Raw genomic sequence first — 12,107 nt, 5'->3', positions numbered from 1 at the left:
TGAAGCAACGTCCTCCATAACTAGACTGAAGAACAAAATGACAGCAACTTGTCTGTTCCCCTTCTCCCAATTCCCCAGTGCTGTTCCCATCCCCCCAATTCCCCAATAAAATCTTTAAAAAGAAAAAATTTCAGAAACACTCCCCCAAATAATTCATGGGATGCAGAAATCATGTTGGAAATTTTTTAAATACTTAGAATGAAGAAGAATGAAGGTATTGTTATCAAAGCAAAAACTCAAGGAGAAATACACAGCCTTATATACTTTCAATATACAGGATAAAGGCAAAACAATGACTGAGCTTTAAGAAGTGTTGTACCATCTTGATAGAATACTACTAGCTTCATTCATGCTCTAGACTCCCTTCCCCTAATAACAGACTTCCAGTAAGAGAGCTCTAACATCTAAGGAGACTCAGAAATAGTAATTGATGACATAAGGTGTCATGTGTCACTGAAACAGCCTGGGCCTGAAGTCACACTCCAAAGGTTTCTTGGCTTGCACTTACTCTGGGAAAGAAGAAAAAAGAGGGAAAACTAGGAAGGATTTTAAAAAAATAATAAAACAATATGAACGGGTGGAGAACTGGGAAGATGATTTTTCTTTGATCTTTAACTGAACTATAATCAATCTCTACCACAGTCAGCCATGCATAACCATCCAGTTTATCATTTTGGAGCTATAAAAACGTAAAGAATTGTATGTCACATCAGCCATAACTAAACACCTAACATTGCTTCTATTGATTCGTCAATTTAAAGTCCAAATTCACTAAGTGGTATGTCTTTGGAAAAATCATTTAAATTACCCCATTTTCCTCATTTAATTTCCTCAAAATTAAAATTGCAATACATTTCTCAAGTGTCTTCTGGTGAGGATGAAATGATAAAATAATACAGCACACGGTCTTGTGGCTACTACTAATAGTTATTATTTCACAGCTAATGTCCATCTCAGGGAGACACCTTGTAAAGGAAATATTTAGAAAACACTTGACATTAACCTGGATTGAAGGTTTTGGCATATCAGAAGGGGACACAGGGTAAAATATTGATCAGCCTTGAAATCAGAGGGAAAAAATAAGGCTCATCAAAGCAAGCATCAACAATGCCCATAAGAGCACTGTCTAGGATTTCTCATCTAGTTGTAATAGCTACTATCGCTTCTCGGCCTTTTGGCTAAGATCAAGTGAGGTTGTAATAGCTATATAACTCTATCATGGACTGGATGAATCAGGCAAGCAAACCACAAGCCTCTCCATTTGGGTGATATTTTTGGAAAAGAGCTGAAAGGCTCCACCCTCTCCTCATCATTTGCCACAGTGTGGGAAAATCTAACAATAACAAAGCGCCTTGCATGCAGGCATTGTGTTCAAAAAGACTGCTAAGATATAAATGCTATTTGTGAAAAATATGTTAAATAGTTGTATGGCTGCTAATCTGAAAGAATGGGAAATATCACAACTCAGTTTTCTACTTCTAATTCTGGTTGTGCAACCTTGGGCAAGTTTTTTGAGGTTGTTTTCTCATACACAAAACTAAGATTTAAAAAAATATATCTACTTCACAAGGTGAGGTGACATTTCATGAGCACTTGCACAGTGTGGAGCACACTGAGCATTAGATGTGTGGTAGTGATTATATTTGAAAGGAAGATGTAGTGCTGGAGCCTAGGCCTGGCTGAGGAAGATAGGCCCGAATAGGAAGTCATCGCAGGAGAGAGGACATCCACTAATAACATCATCAGTGTTCAGGGTATGTACTGAGATGTAGCGAGAAAGGGGGGTACACTGAGAAAGGAGTGGGACACAGAGGACTTCTTTATCTTCCTTCCTGGTGTATTTTCAGGCCAGGCCCAAGGGAGAGAATGTGTTCCATTCAGAGTGAAGGCAGTGGAGCCAGGGAAAGACCTAGCCAGGTAGGGTGCTGGTTAAGCCCCTGGTCAAGAAGCCCTGGCCTGTCTTGAGTCTTGGCTGCCAGTGAAAAGCAAATTGCTTCCCATTACATACCTCATATTTCCCAGGCAGGACCTACCTACTAAACACTACACATAAATTCCAGATGAAAGCAGGGCATCTGTTTCCCAGTAATGTAACTTTCCCAAACGCTCCACACACAGATTTATAGTAACGTTGGGCAGCCATGCAAAAGGTTGCATTGTGTTCAGTAGTATTGCTTCTAATTTCAGGAGGATTTCGGTTGAGGACCTTTGAAGTGGGAGCTTGAATCATGCATCTGTAAATTCCTCATTTTCCACAGTTATTAAAACAGCCGTCAGTGCCAGGGTATCCCATTGTTCATTCACTCCTTTGGCACGCCAGCGTGGGGGTGGATGCCAACCACATGGCAGCCACAGAGTCACAGACAAACAGTAGGTGAGGCAGGCAGGCGTCGTGGAGACTAGAGACTGCGTGCCAAAGGGACACATGCTTGGGACCAGCCATACTGCCACCGCTCAGAAGCCCTTTAACTCCTTGTGTGCGCAGAAAATTCTTCTGAGCTACATGAGAAAAACATGGACACAAGCTGACTTCATCAAGGGATAACTTTCTATATCCAGTAAAGTTTCCATTTTAAATAATATAAGCGCTTGTGCACACTAAGATTGGCAAAAAATTTCTGATTGTTCCTCATCCACTATTTTTGACTTGGCCACACTCCTTGGGCTGGGGAGACAGTACCTAACAGGGTCTCTCAAGGTCATAGTCAGAAGGCATATTAATAGTTGGGGGAATCATCCCTGGTCACAGACATTTGTTAGAACCAGAACCACACGTTTGCCTTAATCAGTTTTTTTTCCTTTGCAGTATAATACACCGTATATAAAATACTTTGTTCCTCCATACTCAAGATTACCACTACTAATTATCATTATAATGTTTTAATAGTAATGTTCCCACCCGGAGAATTCAAAACTCTTTACATAGATCCTTTTTTCTTCAAAATATCTTTATGAAATAGATGGAGGAAAGGTATTATTATCTCACTCTAACATACAAATAAACGGAGGCAAAAACCTAGATATGTAAACAGGGCATAGCCAGAAACTAATAAAACTAATTTTTAGGTGTAGCTTGTGGAATCAGTGTTATTACACCTGTAGTGATGCTTGCTAACTCACCCACAATCATCGGTTTTCAGTAACGTAACCAGGACTACCTGTCCTGGCCTGAGCTCCACAGGTGACTATATGGAGGCAGCATTCATTTCTAGGAAATCAGCAGACATGTTAGCTGCAACCAAAGTGTACCTATTATCAGGCAGATGAAGCAGCCTTTAAAAATCAAAACACATCTGAATTGTCTAATACAGGGTAACTCAATATAAGTGTCATTGTAATTTTGGATAATTCTGGTGGCAGGGCCGTCCAGTGCATTTTACGATGTTTAGTGGAATCCCTGGCTTCTACCCACTAGATGCCAGTAGCACCTTTTCCAGTTGAAACAACCAAAAATGTCTCCAGATGTTGCTAAATGTTCCCTGGGGTGGGAGGAGAAGGTTGACAAAACCATAATACTGCTTCCCGCCTGGCACTATAATAGCTAGACGCTAGAGGCTAACAAATAATGTGGTTCTTGCCTTCATGAGACAGGAGGTAAATACGGAATTTACATTCACAGAAAATCACTGGGGGTTGGGAATTAAGAGTTAAACTATGCAAAGGGAATTCTGAGATGGGAGAATCACAATGAATCAGAGCAGACTTCATGTAAGGAGTGGGCTTCGAATTAGACCTTAAGAAATGTGTAGCTCTTGAAACATTAAGTGATGAAAGACTTTAGGTCATTGCTGAAGGGACAACATTATAAACAAGGATCTGAATGACAAAAGGAGCAGAAAAGAAATAGATTGCCCAATTAGCTGGTGCTGGGGAGTGGTCTCCTTGTGATGGATCAATGTCAACCAGAAGGCGAGTGCCAATAATTGGTCAAACCTCTGCCCTGTTTATTAGTTGTACTTGCTTAGAGCATATAGAGGGCAGACTCTCAAATTAGCTCATGAAATGAAGCTAGAAGTAATAGTGAGTACAGTGGTTCACAAGATCAAGCTTCAAAAAGATCTTAATAACCTGGACCAATGGATTGAATTTAATAAAATGTTATTTAACTGCAACAAATATAAGATCTATGTTTCCATCCCAAAAAAACAAATGCAGCTAATGGACCAGAATCTTTAGTTTCATAGTGAAATCCCAACAGGTGAAATGGGTGTGAAATCTGAATGTAGTTTGCCATGTGCCTTCCAAATGGAAACCCCCCTTGCAAAGTTGATACCATGCTGCACACGGAGGAAATATTCAAAGGCACATTGTGCTCGAGGCAATGTGATGTGCAATGTAGATAACCTACAACATTTCTATCCCTCCACAAATTAGCCTTGTTTTGTCCAATCTGTGTCCATCACTTTCTTGAATAGGTGGGGCAACCAACATTTGCCCTGTCTCCTGGTAATGTAGCAATAAGCCAACTCAGATCTGTTGGGAGAATGAGCTGCAACTCAGTGGTACAATCAGAAAAACATATCTGTTTTCTAGGGATTCCAAATTGCTGGTTACTATTGTTCCATTTTAACATTTGGAGAAAGAGAGGTGATTGAAGGCCAGCAAAAGTGACTAAAAGTGCTCCATATTGTAAAAATCAATACATAGAAATCTCATTTGAAATGAAGTGGGGAGGCCAGAAGAGGGAAGCCCCCATGTGCTATGTAGATCATGGAGACCAACAGGAAGAACTCTTGTCAACTTTCTCTTCTCTGTAAAAGAGGTTCCTCTCCCTTATTTCTTGGGATTTGTGTATGGTTCATCATTAGACCACATGTCCTGAATAGCAATTCTTTTTTGTTTCTAAATAAATGCAATTTTGCTGAAAAAAAAACAAACCAAAAAACAAATACAGGAATAGAGTATGGAGGTAACAAAGTATAGCAAAAGCCAATGTGAAAAAAAGATTTATGGATTTTGCGAGTAGTGCATTTAATGGAAATCAACTATAAAATATTATTGCTCCCTCCCTGACACCCTAAAAAATGTAATGAAATCCTAGGTTCCATTAATAGAAGTGTAATATCTGGAATGAGGGAGGTTACAGTACCCTTTTGAATGTGAAGTTAGAAACCCACAGGGTGATTACTGTGTTCACCTCTTTAAAGCTTATAGACAAATTGGAATATTTTCAAATAATAGCAAGCCCAATAAGAAAAAAGTTTGAAATCAGACCATGTGAAGAATTTGAATTTTTAATCAGGAGACTAAAAAAATCTGCAAACTTGATAGCTATTTTTGCATATTTTAAACCCTGTAGTGATAGGAATAGAATTAGGACCAGTAAGCAGAAGTTACAAGGAATTAACTTTTGGATCAAACATAAAAAGTAACTGTCCTATACTTGAGTTGCCCAAATATGTTCAAGAGGAAGTGGGTGACCATCTGAGAACGTTCTCCAACATAAACAAGATGACCACTGAACAAGAAACTTAATGTTTCTATAAGCCACCATTTCTTCTAGCTATAATTAGAGATAAGAACCAAGAGCTTTATGAGGTAATGTATGATAAGAAGCTAGCATCTAGAAAGTTCCTCAGTCAGCTTCATCCATTACTTTTCATTTGTTTTCTATAAACAATCCAGCTCCTCTACCGCAGAGTAGCAGGTAGATCAACTGATGCGTGGAGTTTCCAATATCTTTATCTTCCAATATCTTTACTACCTTTATTTATTGGAAGGAGAATCAGGATCTAAAACATGTTATAGGAATTATAAGCCTAGAGTTCCAATTTCCTAATTACAGAGTTGGGAAAGAGGCGACGTGGCAGTTACTGCTTTCATGATATTGTAACCAAGCAGTACAACCAACTTCTCGCATTTCCCAACTTACTTATTATTATTATTATTATTATTATTATTATTATTATTATTATTAAAGGCTTTTGTAACCACTTGTCTTCATACCCGATGCATGTGAGCCAAGCTACTCTCAGACTAAGAACACGACACTACCTTCCTTTGTATCCCTCCAGGGCTACACCGGGAAAATGTGAAGCATTCACTCCGGGTGAGTCATGTGAGCATGCGTGCTGCAGAACCACACATGGAGAACGCTGCCCACTCCACCCACCCACTCCCANTCCTTGCTTTGTAGCAAATCAGAATTACATGAATAAGAACGATGGAACAGTGCCTTTCTCATTCATATTTCCACTCCCACCCCCACCCCCACCTCCCGTTGTGTGCGACTTTACAGCAGGTGTCAGCTATATTAACATCATAGCAAATGTCCTAAATGTTCCTTCACGTCAGGATCTGGTGGGACTAAAATACTACTCAGAATCTCAGAATATCCATGGCAAAATGAATGTAATTTGTCTTGGGTGTATGGTCTCCAAGAAACGACTCTGCTAGTTAGCAGCGAAAATCTTCCTTAGGTTGAAGGATTGCCAGACTGTCACGTGGAACTAGCCTACAACGCTAGCTAGGTTTTCTTCTTGCCATGTGTGGGAGCAGCCTTCTGTTTCTTTACTTGAAATTGGTAAGAGCCAACATCCCATCCTTGCTTGACACCAGTCTCCTTAATATATCTCTATTCAAGTCCAGGGCTGTGACTAGGGTTAGACAAGTAAGCAACTAGGGCACACAATTTCTTCACCCGCCCAATACTTGCAAGACCTTGAGACTGAGTGCCGCAGGCTCTCCAGCTTGAATGTCCTAGTTTTCTCCTACTCAAAGAATGAGTTTAAGTGCTACCTTCTTTTGAAAGCCTTCCATGGCCTATGTGAAGGGCTGGACCACCTGTGAATCCCCACTGAAATATACCCAAAGGCTCCCTTAAGGCATGTAAAACTCTTTACCTTATTTTATAATTACTTATAGATTTACCTGTGACAGAGGCTGTCACATTTCCTACCCAACATCTAGCTTCCTCCTTGCTTTAGTAACAGAACCTTGATAAATAGCGGGATACATCTACCCAACTAAAAGATTATATTTCCCAGCCTCTGTTGAATCTAGATGACGAAACCCTGACCGTTCAGGTATAATGTAGTATAGAATGCCCAGAAAAATCTCAATAAAAGAAGAGAAAGACACTGCTCTTTTCTCCCTTCCTGTATCTTTGTGTATGGAAAATGGAGATAATGGCTGGAATTCCAGCAGCCATTTTGAAGCACAAAGTCAATGTCCTCACTTCAGGCAGGAGGGGAGGAAAGCTAGAAGATCATGAAATGTTAATGATACTGTGGAGTCTTTATACCAGCTCTAGACTGCCTCCCTCAAATTTCTTTTGCTAGGGAGAGAAGTAAACTTACACATCATTAAGCCATTGACACGTGAACCCACACTTAATTCTAACCAATGTAGGTGTTGATACCAAAAGGGAGCTACTGCATTAGCTAAAATGTAAGATTAGTTTAATGGAGATGGTTGAGAGGCATCAGCAAGGACAAAACCATTCCAAAGTCTTTAGGCTTAGAAACTATAGGAAGACAAGATCTCTGATTCTGGTTACTCACATATGGAATGGAATAGCAGCGAGTAGATTGGAAGCACCCTGGGGTTTTAGGGAATTGTACTGCTAGTGAAACCCCAAGCCTAGCCAGCAGCATCATGACAGGCCAACCCGTAAAACAATCCCTGAGTCATCAGATTTATTCCCAAAAAGAGGTGGACTGTGAATGCAGTCATCAAGAAGTATCTAGTCTCTAATGCCCACCTTAGAAGGACCATCGAGGAGAACGGACCAGGAAGAGCATGCCAGAGAGCAAAGGACATTGAGAACCATGGAAATCGCTCCACTGCCTGGGCTGTAGTCTTCACTATCCTGGCCTGACATGATTTGAAATTTGCTATGGCCTGGTGTCTCTGGTTTTGAATTTTTCTTCATAGAAGTTATATTGCAGTCATTACATTCCTACTCTACTGCTGAGTAACTTTTGACCAGGCCACGATGATCTGAGAAAGCAAACTGTGCACAGGCAGAGATCCTTACCTGAGCTGGAGGCTCTAAGTGAGTTGCACTTGAGGGTGTCTCCACTGGGGAAGGATCCTATGTATGAGAGGAAAGGTGTGCATGCATATTTGGGGAGTCAGTGGAGCAGACAGGCAGAGACTGAGAGCTTCCTACTCACCCTCTTTCTCTAATAGAACCCTGAATTTTATTTAGCTGGTCATGTTGCCTGTTGAACAGGTGATAGGAAAATACTTGATGTTTTTTATTAGAATTATGCTTTGGGAAGATTACTCTAAAACAGTAGATGGTATTCACTGAAGGAGGGAGAGACTGAAAGAAGGGATTCTGGCTAGACAGGTATTGCAATATGCAAAGGAGAATTAATGAGACCTAAATAAAGCTGGAATCAAGGGAAATAAGAGAGGAGATGGGAACAGAGAAATGCACAGGTAGATGCTGTCCAATTTGGTTACAAAGCATGGGAAGCAAGGGAAAAGAAAATGGCATCTATGGCTCCATGGTTCCATTTAAATGTATAATGAGTAGTCAGACCAGCAACAGAAACAGGGAAAGGAGGAGGAAGATCAGGACTGTAACAACCAAGACAAGCTCTGGTTCAAATATATAAGTGTGCGTTGCTGGCAAGACACTCAGGTTGGTGTCTGACACAGACTTGAAGTGACTGAGGACAGAGGGAAGCAAATTGCAGACTTGAAAATTACCTGCCAAGGAAAATAATTAAAACAGAGAAGAAGAAAAGATGGTCAAGAGAAAGCTGGTAGAAAGAAAGAAGGCCAAGGGTTAACACGATTGGGAAATGTCTTCTCAGAAGTCATTTCTCTACCTTCAGTCAAGTCCAGACTGTGGCTCTCAGAGTGTGGTCCCTGGACCTATAACCTTAGCATTATACTGTGCTATGGGCTGAATCGTGCCTCCCCCAAATTCATATGTTGAACCCCTAACTCCCAACATTTCAGATTGAGGCTATGTTTGGAGATAAGGCCTTTAAAGAAATGTTAAGTTAAAATGAGGCTATTAGGGTGGATCTTAATCCAATTTGATGGGTGTCCTTTTAAGAAAAGGACATTTGAATACACAGGGTCACCCAGGATGCACACACACACAGAGGAAAACCATGTGAAGAGGCAGCAAGAGGGTGGCCATCTGCAAGCCAAGGAGAGAGAGGCCTCAAAGAAACCAAGTGTGCCAGCACCTTGATCTTGGACTTCCATCCCCGAGGACTGTGAAAAAATATATTTCTGATGTTTAAGCCGCCCAGTCTGAGATCTTTTGCTATAGCAGTCCTAATAGACTGATACATATGGGAACTTCTGAGAAAGGTAAACACTCAGGGTCCACCCTAGCCTTATGGAACCAGAAACTCTGGGGATGGGGCCCAGCAGCTTGTATTTTAACAAAACCTCCAGGTGATTCTGATGCACTGCTAGGTTTGAGAACCACTGGTCTAGAATATTCTAGCTCAAGAACAAAGGAGGCTAAAATTAATGATATTTCTCTTTTACCCTGAATTGCCATATTCTTTATAAAGATTCTTTTAAACAAGCAGAGCAGGCAGTAAGAGTGTCTTAATCAGCTTTAGTTTTCATTAAAACAAATTTATGTAATAGTATCAATATCAACTTAAAGCATTCATTATGTGTGGCTACTGGTTGCTATACTAGAGACCAGTGGTTCCCAAATTTTAGGATGCCAAAGAGTCACTTAGGGAGCTTGTTAAAAATACAGTTTCCAAAACTTGGATTTTATTGGTCAGTGTGGAGTCCAGGACCTTTAACAAACATCAGATAATCTTGATGTAGGTGTCAAAAAATCACAAATTTTATTTTTTTTCTCTTATTTAGTCAAAAAGTAGAAAGACAAAAACTGCCATCTGAATGAGCTGAGGTAGCTACAGAGATTAAGCAAAGAAATTTGAATGGCTTAGAAAGAATCTTCAAAATGCTATTTCAATTAACCTTGATCTTCTCAAACAACTGTTTTCTCAGTCTACTCCAGATAAGTCACAGAGATTCTGTAAGACCATGTATTCAGCCTGGAAATTGGAACTTCAAAAGCTGAAATTTCAGGTAACAGGTTCTGACTAATGTTCTTCACACTCTCCCACCACTTTTGGATGTCATAATTTTTAGTTCTAGTTGCATCTAAAGAAGCCACATCAAGACAGGTCACTACTGGTAACATCAAACAAATTTGATTTTTTTGGATCTCAATCCTAGACCACTTCCTGTTCTCCAAATAAGGAGAGTTAGTCATATTTCTTAGTTCTCTGTTGTAATAAAATACAAAACTTCAGTTTTGTGTCCAACTCCACCATGTCAAATGACACTAGAGGAAAATGCTCCATTTTACCATAAGCCAAGTTTTAAACATGAGCTTGTATATAGAAATAAGGTATGCAATACTTACAGTTAAATAAAAGTCATTTATATTAAAGATATTTTTAAAACTCATCCACTCCCCACATGACTATAAGTAAATAAGTAAAAAATAAATAACTTAAACAAGTAAGTGGATTGGAGTCTTTTACTGATAATAGTTTTATCCTATTTTTTCTCCTCAACAGTGAACTCCAATTAACTGTCCTTTCTTCAGTTGTTCAGGTCCAGCAGGAAAAACACTCTAGTTGAAACATTTCATCATTTTAAGGGTTGTTTTCTATAACTACCTTTCCCCAGACAAAGTTCTTTTCAGAACTTCAAATGTTATGGTGGAGAAGCCCCCATGAGACCCACTGATCTCCAGAAAAGCCAACCCAGGTTCCCTTCTTCTTAAGAAAAAGATACTTCTGATGGTTCACACAGTCAGCCGTGTTGTTGCTATTGCTTGTGACATACTGCAACCAAAATGGAAACCTCACATTAAATATTAAAAAAAAGAAACTAACTTGAAATTTTAAAGCGTTTGGGTTAATTTGGACAAATAGCTGAAAATGATGAGATTAGCTCAGCAACAAACAAGAGGATTAAAATTACACCTGAGAAAAGAGTAGCTGAGAAAGGTTATGATTCACCTCATTTAGGGCTTTGTTAAAAAGCTCTCCACTAAAAGACGGGCCAGCCCTTTTTGCCACACAGGTTTCATGTTTCATCGTGCTCTGTGGGTAAAGGGAGAATCACATGAAACTATTATGAGCTCCATTTCATGCTGGGTGAGGTGGTTGTGAAGCCACGTCTCCCAGCTGATGGCTGAGCCTCATGTCACTAACTTGACTAAGCCACACAAGACGAACTCCTTTTCCAACCTGTGTCTCCTACAATCTTCTCTGTTGGCCCTGCAGCCCCTGCTGAAGGACACATCACTTCTCTCCACAGCTCTGGTCCAGTGTTTGTTAGCTGAATTCTTTCAGCACAGCTGAGTGCAGATGGACTGCCTACTGATTCCTTATGAGGGGAGCATGGCATGCAGGTCAAGGCCCCACTGAAGAGGAAGGAGGTGGTGGGTGATTCACTGGGCTGCAAAAGCCACTTCCAATCTAGTTCCACTGAAGAAGACTTGTTCCTCCTGTTAAAATGACTTTGACTTTTCTCCTTGAGAAATAGTAACCTGGATTGCTACACCGTGTTCACCATTTTTCCTGGCCTGGTTTTTTCACTGGAAAGGGTCTCACACCCTCTGACAAACACCACCTCTGCCTGAGCAATCCCAATGAGTGGCATAATAGTCATACAGTGTCTTCCTACTGTCAAGTTTCTCCCTTGATTGTGAGGTGGGGAGGTATTTATTAAAAACCAAGAATTCAAAGGGAGTCACTTTCATTACCATTGTAAAGCCATCAATCGACTCTGAAACAGGAGCTACGCAGTCATATATAGGGGAAGTGGCCCAGAAATGTGAATGACCCTGCTGCCAAAGCAGGGAGGAGGGAGAGCCGATTGCACTGTTCCTTCTTATGGACAGAGGTGGCCCATGAACTCCTAACATAGGACATAATGTTATCACTGTGAAAGAAAATGGATGAAGAAAGGTTGCTAGACTAGACTGAAGAAAAAATAATTGACTCTTAAACAATATGGGTTTCAACTACATTGGGGTTTTTTGTGTGTTTTGTTTTGTTTTTTTCCAGCAAATGCAGCCAGCCCTTGTATTATGGGTTTAGTGTTGGGGGATTCGCAGATTGAAAAAGTGTTTTCGCATTCCCAACCACAGA

This window comes from Hipposideros armiger, unplaced genomic scaffold (assembly GCF_001890085.2).
Source record: "Hipposideros armiger isolate ML-2016 unplaced genomic scaffold, ASM189008v1 scaffold_174, whole genome shotgun sequence".
Classification (NCBI taxonomy): Eukaryota; Metazoa; Chordata; class Mammalia; order Chiroptera; family Hipposideridae; genus Hipposideros; species Hipposideros armiger.
This window is presented reverse-complemented; position numbering follows the sequence as displayed.